We start from the raw sequence: 12,206 nt of genomic DNA, 5'->3' as shown, positions 1-12,206 counted from the left end.
AATGAATTTTCTCTACTTGCAATGCAGGCCTCTCCTTTCTCTCAGCTGTGCACATTTTTGCCCTATTGAAATTTTATTCTCAAGGCTCAGCTCATGTGTCCTTTCCTCCATTATGCCTTTCTTCTAGGTCACGTGTGGACACAGATGTGACTCTTCATTCCTAAAGACTTTTGCAGTCCGTGTGAACTGTTTGCATGCCCCTGCATTCTGCTTTGCATTGTAGAAATCTGAGTAGGTACCTTTTCCCTGCCAGATTCAGTTGTTTGAATTTAGGAATCATATTTTAAAAATAATATTGTGTCTTGCTTAGCACTTCTTGCACAATAATAGATGCTCAAAAGTTACTTTATGTTTGAAGAGAAAATGAATGAGAGGAGTATTTTGTATTTGTTTCAAAAAAAGTGGGGAAGAAGGCCTAAGAAATGGAGCATTTGGTCTGTCCCTCTTGCCTTCCCTTATTTTTCTGAGTTTACAACATTTTTAAATTCATTCAGCAGATATTTATTAAGCACCTGTTCTATTCAAGACTAGGACTGTTCAAGTCCTAGCACTTAAATTACAAACAAGAATTAAACTGCCTTTGGGGTACTTATCACTTCTTCTGATAGACGTCCCAGTTGGTCCCAGTGGTCACTATCATCTGTACAGTTTTTAGGATGCTTTTCTTTACTCACATTTATTCATCCCAGAGTCTAGACTCTTTGCACATGTTAAGGCTGCCTGAGAGTAGGGCCCTTGTCTTTATCCTCCCATTCCGCACTGCCTAGCACTGAGCTTATACTTGATGGTGACTTCAGTGGGTCCTTTATTTCCCCTAAAGATTCTCTGACTCTTTTCTAAGTTTGCCCTGTCTCTCCAATTATAGAATGCTGAGTTAGAACCAGAGACTCCGGAAGGGTACTGATTGCTCTGCTTAGATTGAGAGGCCGTCTATTATCAATAAGAGTAAAAATAAGCGCAATAAGTAGCACAATGTTTAGCACTCGTGATAAGGTTTTTACATGAATTGTATTTGCTAGTGGTTCCTGTTGCTGTATCACTGGCTTCTAGGACTCCTTCATTTCTTACAAGTTATCATGTAAACTAGTTGAGGTTGGTGAGTAAACATCTAGTTTGTTTGCCTCTGCTCAAACTCAAGAGTCATGATTATACTGAAGAGCTTGTGCCAAACAGAAATGCAATCTGAATTACTTTGGTGGGTCATGCACATATAAATGCCTCCTTTCTAGAGGCATTTAATTCTTAATAAATCCCTTTATGAAGGGAAAATGAGGAAGTGAAAATTGAGATGAAATAACGGAGTAGTAGGGAGTGGAAAGGATGGTAAAAATACTTGTTTGAGGTTCTGTTTGACATGGAAATGACTACTTTTAAACCTGATTGAAAGACAGGCCTGAGTTAATTCATATAGAAAATGTGGTAATATGTTATATTATTGGGGGATGGGAAACATCTATTTTATTGAAATACGTTGTATACCTGTCAGAACAACATGAGTTCATGGAAGTGATAAAACAACGATTACAAGTAGTAGCCCAAACCTAAGCTCTCTGTGTTTATAGGCTTATAGTGTGTTATCTGTATCAAAGAGACAATGGCACAAGATACTTCTAAATAGCAGATATAAAATTCACTAACAAGTCTTATATGGTGTTGCAAAGTATGTTTATCAGGCATACTTAACATATTCACTTATTGATCATGCTTTGTTTAAATGAAAATCAAGATTCATTTAGCCTAAGCACCTATCAGAGGAAAGGTAGAGATCACTTGGATAGGCTTAGGCTGTAAGCTTCAGTTTATATTTGAAAAGACACTGCAGGGTAATCTCTGTGTCACGGCTACAGGCAGCATTGTCTCTCAGCCTTCCTTCTTCCATGTGAGCTAACCACTCTTCTTCCTTATTCTGGGATTCTCCTTTCTCCCTGAGGTCATGTGCTTCCGCCTGTGACTTGTGGGGTGGGATGGGACAGTAAAATATAATGTAGATTAACAAAGAAATCACTGCAGTCCCAGTGTTTTGTTTTGTTTTTGTTTTTGTTTTTGTTTTTGTTTTCAGTGCTTGGTTTAAATGTTGGCATGTGATGCAATTCTGGGAAGGGACATTTAAGGGCCCCTGGAGGAGCATTGAGAAGGATTTTGAAGCTCCTAAAAAGAGACACAGAGAAAATTCTCTTTCACTGCTCTAAATAAAGGTGTATGAGAATGTGCTATTTGGAATGGTTGCTACTATCTTTTTCCGTAAAAACGACAAAAGAGAATTTTGCCAACTCAGTAGAACTCGCCTATCTTTGGACTTCTTATACTATGAGAAAACATATCCTCTTACTGGTTAAGCCATTTTGAGTTTTCTGTTACTTGCAGATGAAAGCATCTTCCCTGATTCGGTAACATTGCCATTTGAAAAATAGAAAGTTAGGTGACTAGTATCTTTAACGTTTCTCCATCAGTTTTGTTTGCCTAAATTACAAGGCTTGTGGTCTAATTTTCTGTAATTTACTAAGATACAAGATATAGTAGGTAGTGATTTTCTCTTTCACAGATACTTAAGAACTTTAAGCAGTCGTCCCTGATATTAAATGTTAGTTTACATCCTGGATATATGTGCTGATTCAAACATCTGTCCCCATATTTCACATCTCTCATGAGTTCTTTTGAAACCCCAGATTAATCTTTTCCAGCATTGATTGCACCTCCTATTCCTGCCCTTCTTGACCCAGAAGCCTTATCATTCCTGAGTGACCTTTTTTTTTTTTTTCCAAGCCAAACTGTATCCAGCTTTATTAAAGGTACTTTCCATAAACAATCATGGTATTTCAGGCAGGACATGGGCAGACAGTTGTTAACAGTATACAACAACTTTCAAACTCTCTTCTTCAATGGACTACCAAAAATCAGAAAGCCACTATAAAACCCAATGAAGTCTTCATCTGATGGTCTGAACAGGGAAAGTTTAGAGTGAGGGTTGACATTTCACATTTAGCATGTTGTTTAACAACTTTTCACAAGCCGACCCTGACTTACTTTCAGGAAGTGAAATGAAAATGGCAGAATTTATCTGAAGATCCACAATCTAGAAATGAAACTACTGCTGTTTTGACAGGTGCCATCTCAGTGGCATCACTGGAAAGTCCAGATTGCCTGACACACTGGTAACCAATGACTGGGGGTCAGGTCCCAACAGATGTCTGGGCTAAAGGGAGTTAAGTCTGTGCTGAAAGGTAGAAAGGGAGAAGAGGACATAAAAACAGACTTCTTTTTCCATACCACAAGGCTTTTGTGCCAAGGTGGCCATGTGTGTCAAAGTCAGGGAATCCCTCCTCCAGGGAACCAAGAGGAAGTCTCTCAAAACTGGAAGGGAATGGTGTTTTCCCCACATCAATCCAGCTTTGAGACATTCTGTTAGTGACATATGTCCCTTCCCCCCAAAAAAACAACGAAGTGTTCTGTGTGCTAACAACATAGCTTTTAAAAAAAAAAAAGTAAAACAAAATTCTGCATTTTTATAAAACCTGATAAAAAATAGTATTTCAAACTGTACAGTCACCAGAAGTACACAGTTATAAAAAATGCACACACTTCAGTTGGCATCTCCAGCACCTTCAGCTTTCTGTGCCTGGTCTGTTTTGGCATCTCCATTTTCTGCAGGGTTATTCCCCTCCTTGCCGGCATCAGCTTTTCCCTTTTTCCCTTTGGGTACCTTCTCTCCCTTCTTTGCAGGGGCCTTTTTAGGCCTGGGCTCTGACTTTGGAGGAGCAGGTTTAGCAGACAACCTCGCGGATCTTCTCTGTGGTTCGTCCTTCACCTTGGCTTTATCTCCTTTAGCATCCCCTTCAGCCTTTCTCTTGGGCGTGGTGGCGACGGCGGCGGGAGGTAGGAGCTGGACGCCAGATGCAGCGCGCGCGGGCTTTGGTTGGTCCGGGGGTCGTTCTCGCTTCTTCTTCACACTGCTCCGACCTTCTTTAACTGAATCCTTTGTCACGTATTTTATGCCTGTTGCTCATGTTGTCATGGGTGTCGTCATGTCTGAGAATGATTTATGAAGCTTTAAGAAAAGATTCTCAAAGCTGGCCCATCAGAATTTTCCCAAACATTAACTGAATCCAGATCTCTCTCTGGGTGATTCTGGTTTTCAACCATGTTTAAAAACCACTGACATAAGGGATATAAAAGAAAAATTGTACTGACCCAATCCCATACCTAAAGTAAATGGTTTTAAATCTCACTTGACAAACTCACAAGTCTGTATTAGAGTCCTCCAGAGGGACAGAACCAATAGGATATATGTATATATATAAAAGAGAGTTTATTAGGGAGAATTAGCTCACAGGGCAAAGTCTTACAATAGGCCATCTGCAAGCTGGAGAGAGAGAAGCTAGTAGTGTGACTCGTTTCAAGTTCAAAAGCCTCAAAACCAGGAAAGCCGACAGTGCAGCCCTCAGTCTGAGGTGAAAGACCTGAGAGCCCCTGAGAGGCCGCTGGTACAAGTTCCCAGAGTCCAAAGGCCAAAGAGCCTGGAATCTGACATTCAACAGCAGGAGGAGATGGAGCAAGCGTCCTGCAAGGGAAAAAGAGTGAACAGACTCAGCAAGCTGCTTATCCTTCCTTCTGCCTGCTTTGTTCTAGTTTCTTCATTATTTTTTTTCTTTTTTTTTGAGACAGGATCTTGCTCTGTCACCCAGGCTAGAGTGCAGTGGCACGATCATGAGTCACTGCAGCCTTGACCTCCCATGCTCAAGCCATCCTCCTGCCTTAGCCTCCTGTGTAGCTGAAACCACAGGTGTGCGCCACCATGCCTGGCTAATTTTTTTATTCTTTTTGTAGAGATGGGGGCTTACTTTGTTGCCCATGCTGGTCTTCAACTCCTAGGCTCAAGTGATCCCCTTGCCTTGGCCTCCCAAGTGCTGGGATTATGGATGTGAGCCACCACACCCAGTACTCTTTAGGGTTTTCTAGTTGTAAGACCCTATTGTCTACAAGGAGACACATTAACTTCTTCCTTTCTGATTTGGATGCCTTTTTATTTCTTTTTTTGCATAATTGCTGTGGCTAGATCCTCCAATACAGTCTGCCTTTCGTATCTGTGGGGGATTGGTTACAGGACCCCATACCAAAATCTGAGATTGCTGTAGTCCAGGCCAGGCACAGTGGCTCATGCCTATAATCTGAGCACTTCGGGAGGTCAAGGTGGGAGGATCACCTGAGCCCAGGAGTTTGAGACCAGCCCGGGCAACACAGTAAGACACCCATCTCTACAAAAAATAAAAAATTAGCCAGCATTTTGGCATATGCCTGTAGTCCCAGCTACTCGGGAGGCTATAGTGGGAGAATTGCCTTAGCCCAGGAGATGAAGGCTGCAGTGAGTTGTGATCATGCCACTGCATTCTAGCCTTGGTGACAAAACAAGACCCTGTCTCCAAATAAATAAGTAAAACATTTTTTAAAAGTAGAATGCTTAATGGTATAGTACAGTTGACCTTCCATAACTGAGGATTCCACATCCACCAACAGTGGATTGAAAATATGTATAATTGACCCTCTGATTCCATGGATGCAGAACCCATGAATATGGAGGGAAGACTACTGTGTTGAATAGAAGTGAGGGCGCAACAAAGAGGTCATTCAAACACACAGTGAGATGGTTGCCACCCACAAGCCAAGAGAAGAGACCTCAGAGTGGGACCTTATCTTGCTGGCACCTTGATCATGAACTTCCAGCCTCTAGAACTGTGAGAAATAAATTTCTATTTTTTAAAACAAAAAACAAAAAAAGTGGTGAGAGTGGGTGTCCTTGTCTTGATCTTAGAGGAAAAGCTTTCAACTCTTTTTTTTTTTTTTTTTTTTTTTTTTTTTTTTTTTTTGAGACGGAGTCTCACTCTGTCGCCCAGGCTGGAGTGCAGTGGCCGGATCTCAGCTCACTGCAAGCTCCGCCTCCCGGGTTCACGCCATTCTCCTGCCTCAGCCTCCCGAGTAGCTGGGACTACATGCGCCCGCCACCTCGCCCGGCTAGTTTTTTGTACTTTTTAGTAGAGACGGGGTTTCACCGTGTTAGCCAGGATGGTCTCGATCTCCCGACCTTGTGATCCGCCCGTCTCGGCCTCCCAAAGTGCTGGGATTACAGGCTTGAGCCACCGCGCCCGGCCTCAACTCTTTACTGCTGAGTATTATGTTAGCTTTTTATATATGGCCTTTATTGTTTTGAGGTTTCTTCTAAACCAAATTCATTGAGTTTTTATTATAAAAGGATGCTGAATTTTGTCAAATGCTCTTTATGCATCCATTGGAATGATTATGTGGTCTTTGTCTTCCATGTTATTAATGTGGTGTATCACATTTATTGATCTGCATGTGTTGAACCATCCTTGTATCCTAGGGATAAATCCCACTTGATCATAGTGAATGATCTTTTTATGTGCTATTGAATTTCATTTGCTGGTATTTTCTTCAGGATTTTTGCCTGTGTGTTCATCAAGGGTATTGGCCTGAAGTTTTCTTTTCTTGTAGTGTCCTTGTCTGGCTTTGGTATCTGGGTAATGCTGACCTTTTGAAATGAGTTCTGAAGTATTCCCTCCTCTTCAGTATTCCCTCCTCTTCAGTTTTTTTTGGAAGAGTTTGAGAAGAATCACTATTAGTTATTCTTTAAATGTTTGATAGAATTTAACAGTGAAGTTATCGGGTCCTGGACTTTTATTTTATGGGAGGTTTTTGATTACTGACTTGATCTCCTTACCCACTATTGGTCTGTTTAGATTTTCTCCCGCTTCATGATTCAATCCTGGAAGGTTATATGTTTCCAGGAATGTATCCATTTATTCTGGGATATGTTGGTGTATCATTTTTCATAGCAGTTCTTATTATCCTTTGCATTTCTGGTATCAGTTACAATGTCTCTTTCTTCATTTCCAATTTTATTTGTTAATACTCTTTTTTTCCTTTGTCCAGCTAAAGGTTTGTCAATTTTGTTGAGCTTTTTAGATAACCAGCTGTTAGTTTTGTTATCTTTTTATTGTTTTTCTAGTCTTTATTTCATTTAGTTCGACTCTAATCTATATTGTTTTCTTGCTTCTGCTGACTTTGTTTTTCTTTTTCTAGTTACTTGAAGTGTAATGTTAATTATTTGTTTGAAGTTCTTTTTTCTTTTCTATTATAGGCATTTAAACTTCCCTCTTAGAACTGCTTTTGTGGCATCCCATAAGTTTTGGTAAGTTGTGTTTTCATTTTCGTTTGTCTCAATATTTTAAAATTTTCATTTTGATTTCTTTTTTGACCATGAGTTGTTCAGGTGCATGTTGCTTACTTTCCATGTATTTGTGAATTTTCCACTTTTCCTCCTGTTACTGATTTGTAGTTTCACACCATTGTGATAAGAAAAGATGCTTGATATGATTTCAGTCTTCTTAAATTTGGTAACATTTGTTTTGTGGCTCAGTATATCATCTGTCATGGAGAAAGTTCTGTGTACACTTAAGGAGAATGTGTATTTTGCTGCTGTTGGATAGAATGTTCAGCACATGTCTGTTAGGTTCATTTAGTCTAATGCGTACTTCAAGTTCAGTGTTTCCTTATTTATCTTATGTCTTCATGATTTATGCAATGTTGAAAGTAGGACATTATTTATTTTTATTTTTTTTTATTTTTTATTTTTTTTTTAGTAGAGACGGGGTTTCACCGTGTTAGCCAGGATGGTCTCGATCTCCTGACCTCGTGATCCGCCCGTCTCGGCCTCCCAAAGACGTGGCGGGCGCCTGTAGTCCCAGCTACTCAGGAGGCTGAGGCAGGAGAATGGCGTAAACCCGGGAGGCGCAGCTTGCAGTGAGCTGAGATCCGGCCACTGCACCCCAGCCTGGGCAGCAGAGCGAGACTCCGTCTCAAAAAAAAAAAAAAAAAAAAAAAAAAAAGTAGGACATTAAAGTCCCCTACTATTGTTGTATTGTAGTCTTTCTCTCCTTTCAGATCTATTAATCTTTGCATTATTTTTGGTGCTACTATGTTGGATACATATATATTTATAATTGTTATATTCTCTTGATGAATTGACCCCTTTATCACCATATAATGATCTTACCTTTTGTGACAGTTTTTGACTTAAAGTCTATTTGGTCTGATATAAGAAAATAATTATTTTTTTACAGCTTTATTTTTATTTCAAACTTTTATTCCTTGGGGTGGTAGAAAACTATTTTAGTCAGCTTTAATCTCTAAGCACCTCCCCTCCGACCTCAGCAAGTTAAAAAAGCTTATGTAGTATCAAGGTAATTGGGAGGAGGAACCCTTTAATCCTCCATGTTCTCTGTCTACAATGCCATCCTTTGAGATATTCAGGGTCCCATCAGGTCTTTGGCCACTTATACTTGCAGATCCGAAGAGATATACGTTGTTTCTACTTTTATGACTCCTTCATTTTCTATGGCTCTTATGCAATACTTCCATAAACCTAGAAAATCTGAAAGTTTTCTCAGTTAATTTAGAAACTTTTTTTGCCAAGGTTGAGGACACACACCTGTGACACAGCCTCAGGAGGTCCTGACAACATGTACCCATGGTGGTCAGGGCACAGCTTAGTTTTATACATTTTAGGGAGACATGAGACATCAATCAGTGTATGCAAGAAGTACATTGGTTCGATGTGGAAAGGCGGGACAACTCAAAGCAAAGGCAGGAAGACTCGAAGCAGGGAAGGGGCTTGCAGGTCACAGATAGGTGAGAGACAAAGGATTGCTTGCATTCTTTTGCATTTCTGATTAACCTTTACAAAAGAGGTGATCAGGAACGCATTTATCTCAGAGAGCAGAGGATAACTTTGAAAAGAATTGGGGGCAGATTTGCCCTAAGCAGTTCACAGCTGCTTTTTCCCTTTAGTGATTATGGGGGCCCAAGATATTTTCCTTTCACACTTCCATGCCTATTGGGGGTGCTCAGAAGTCTTTATACTGCTCTTGCACCAGACTGGAGCAAAAGAAACTTTCAGTGGCTACCTAAAGTCCAACTGGCCACCTGTCCCAGCTCTGCCTAGGCAATAGTGCCTGAGTTCTTCTGTTCTTGCCTCCCGTTTTCCTACCTGGCACTTCCTCAGGGCTTATTACCTTTCTGTCCGGGATCTGTACTAATTCCTTTCCTCGGACTCTCCTTCCCTCAAGCCTGAAGGATGCTTTTCTGTGCCAGGACGCATGGGCACCTCTTGTCTCTACCCTGTATTCTGTATGGCTAGGTGCCTAAGCTTTTGTAACCCAAAAGCTACGATAAAACTTTCTTTGCTTTCTGCTGTTCTCTTTTATTTCCAAGGCAGTGTTAACAACCTATTCAATGGAGAGAAATGGCAAAAAGAGAATGGAGGGTGATAAAATACCAGGGAGAAATGTGGGTTAATAAACATGAACCATCAAAACAAAACACAAAATCCTGTGTAGTAGGTGGAATGGACATGTATTTTTGCTTCTGTAATGTGTGTGTGTGTGGTATGTATATATTGTTGCATACAGACATGCATGTATGTTATAATTAACACATTTGAAAATTTGTCATTTGAAATAATTTTTCACTGAGACTGTTCCACATTCTAGGTTTGCTTCCTTTTAATTGGAGTTATAATAAGTGATAATTCCAGCAGATAAACTGTTCTGCTGGAATATATACATCTAATGAGTGTTTCCTCAAAAATATTCACCTCAGCCTACTATATATCTTTTCCACTAATATTGCCGTAGCCCCAAACATTTCCCAAGTTTTTTTGGAATTGTTCTTGTTTTATAAACCATGAGCTGAAAATGTCTGTAGTAAATTACTTTTTCATTAAACCCAGCTTTATTCCCCACCCTTTCCCACCTCAAAATATAGCTCCACTTGATCCATTTGCCTCTAAACCAACCTTAACTTTTGATTAGTTATGAACTTATTGTATAGAAGCAGTAGGCCAAAATTTGTCCTCCTTTAAAACCATTTAAATGAAATTCCAAAAAATTCTGAAGTTGATTTTTAAAGAAAAGCTCAAAAATTGTTTTAATGACTGTATCACTGGCACAATATAATTGCCAAAGTGATTACTCAGAAGCAAGCTTTTATTTGAATGAATACATGTTGGTAGCTTCCTTTAGAACAATAGTTCTCAACTTGGGAGGATTTTGCCCCACAGGGAACGTTTGTCAATTTCTGGAAATGTTTTTGATCGTCTCAACTGGGTAGGACTTGTTCCTGGCACTTGTGGATAGAAGCCAGGACTACAATAATCAGGACACTTCCCCACAACTAAGAATTGTCTGCCCCCAAATATCAATACTGTCGAGGTTGAGAAATCCTGCTTTAAACAAATAATTACTTTATAGTCATCCCTCATGTTTTAATATACTTCAGAACTTCTGGTCACTTTCCTCCAGCCTCATGACCTCTTTGAGATTTTGTGTCTGCTAAAGTATAAAGGGTGGGGACGAGACTGGGGAACCAGTTCCAGTAAGAAAACAGATGAGGAAAGGAATACTAGGATATGTGTAGAGTAATATCTAGGTGGAAGTTTCCCTAGCAACCTTTGAATGCTTACTAAGAAGTTTATGTCTTATCTCAGGGATTTTTCCTGCCTAACATGGTAGAAGTAGAGACCTGGGGCCTCTGATTTTCTAGGGTCATAACCCAGAGAGAGACTGTCTGTGCAATACTGTTACCGCACATGGGTCTTTGTTCTTAGAGCTCCCAAGGTGGTGGCAAGCGCTCCCGAGATGGCAGCAAGCCTTTTGTTCTCTGACTTGGGGTTCTTGGCCTCAGGGATTCCAGGGAATGGCACCTTGGGCCATGCGGTGAGTGTTATAGCTCTTTTAGAAGCCATGAGTCATGGAAGAGAACCGTGGAACCTAGGGACTAATGTTCAGCTTGGTTAGGATGAACCTGGGCACTTAGCCGTGCAGGAACAATGGCGAGCCTTTAGCCCCATGGGAAGTGGCAATGGGCGCCTCACTGGATCAGAAACTCAGTGACACCCTGCGGGATCCGGAGGGGTGGAAGACAGCAGCCGGTCCGCGACGTCAGCGTTCAGCAGTGGTGGATGGCGAGCGAAAGCTCAGCTCAAGCTGGAACAAACACAGACCAGAAGAGAGTGCAGTTGCAAGATTTAATAGAGTGAAAACAGAGCTCCATACAATGGGAGGGGACCCAAAGGGGTTGCCGCTCCCAGCTCCAGTGCCTGGGTTTATATCCCGATCATTGTCCCTCCTCCTGTGCTCTCAGGCGATATATGATTTGACTGTTTCTTTACCTCCTGCTTTTAGCCTAATTTGTATTTTAGTGAGCCCTCTTTACTACCTGATTGGTCGGGTGTGAGCTGAGTTACAAGCTCCGTGTTTAAAGGTGGGTGTGGTCACCTTCCCCAGCTAGGCTTAGGAATTCTTAGTTGACCCAGGAAATCCAGCTAGTCCTGTCTCTCAATACCTTCCCCTCGGAGAGGCTTTCACCACCTTGTGGGCTGTGATCCCACTGCCCCATTCTGACTCACATCTGGACTTCCCTGTCCGTATCTAATCAGTCACAGTTAGCTGCCTTTGCCTTTTTTATTCTCCACACTGCTCTTGCTCAACAGTTTCTGCATTTGAAGGCATGTTCTGATCCGTTCTTTATTAAGCGTTTGATATTTCTGCGGAATAGCTTGATTTGCCCTGTACCCTTCTCCTCCCTTACTGTGTGCAAGGGTAAAGTTTCAAATACCCCATCCCCCATATGAGGCCAGACATAGCTTTCCATAGGAAGGTTAGCTGTTTGGTTTTTACCCTGTAGTCCGTAATTCCACCACAGAGTTCCATCCCTATGTTGGTACCTTCCTGCAATTCATTTCAGTGTGTGGTCCCTTGAGCAGCATCTGTGGCTAGCCAGTTTTATTCTTCCAGGTTTGTCCCTGATATCTGATTCCCAAAGCAGAGATCAGTGGGGAGGCCAGATCCTCCCAAACTTCAAAAGAGAAAGAGAAAACCATATGGCTCTGTTCCTGGATTAAAACATGCCCTAGAAAGCCATGTGCTGGTTCTACCACTCCTTTCCCTCAGGTACAGTGTCTCCAATGTCTGTTGCAGAATTAGAATAAATCTGTACATTTGAAAGTTCACCTGGAAATGGTTGGCCATGATTTCTGGGCTCTTGTCTGGTACTTCCCACTGCAAGCACCTCTGAGGTCCCATCCTCATCTGAGTGAATTCCAGCAAGATGCTCTCCCAGAGTTCTGCCTTCTGATC

General features: G+C 41.2%; 1 protein-coding gene across 8 annotated transcripts in view; it reads left to right on the top strand.

Annotated features, from left to right (window-relative positions):
- ELOVL7 (ELOVL fatty acid elongase 7) overlaps nt 1-12,206 on the top strand; it is a 97,249-nt gene that overhangs the window by 43,157 nt on the left and 41,886 nt on the right. For 5 of the 8 annotated variants that reach the window (XM_065546295.1, XM_065546293.1, XM_065546294.1 and 2 more), the window contains one exon: nt 7,151-7,201. The exons of the other annotated variants lie outside the window; for them this stretch is intronic. The gene's annotated coding sequence lies outside the window, so the exon portion shown is untranslated. The remainder of the gene's footprint in view (nt 1-7,150; nt 7,202-12,206) is intronic. 8 annotated transcript variants of the gene reach the window in all.

Source organism: Macaca fascicularis, chromosome 6 (assembly GCF_037993035.2).
Source record: "Macaca fascicularis isolate 582-1 chromosome 6, T2T-MFA8v1.1".
NCBI lineage: Eukaryota > Metazoa > Chordata > Mammalia > Primates > Cercopithecidae > Macaca > Macaca fascicularis.
This window is presented reverse-complemented; position numbering and strand designations above follow the sequence as displayed.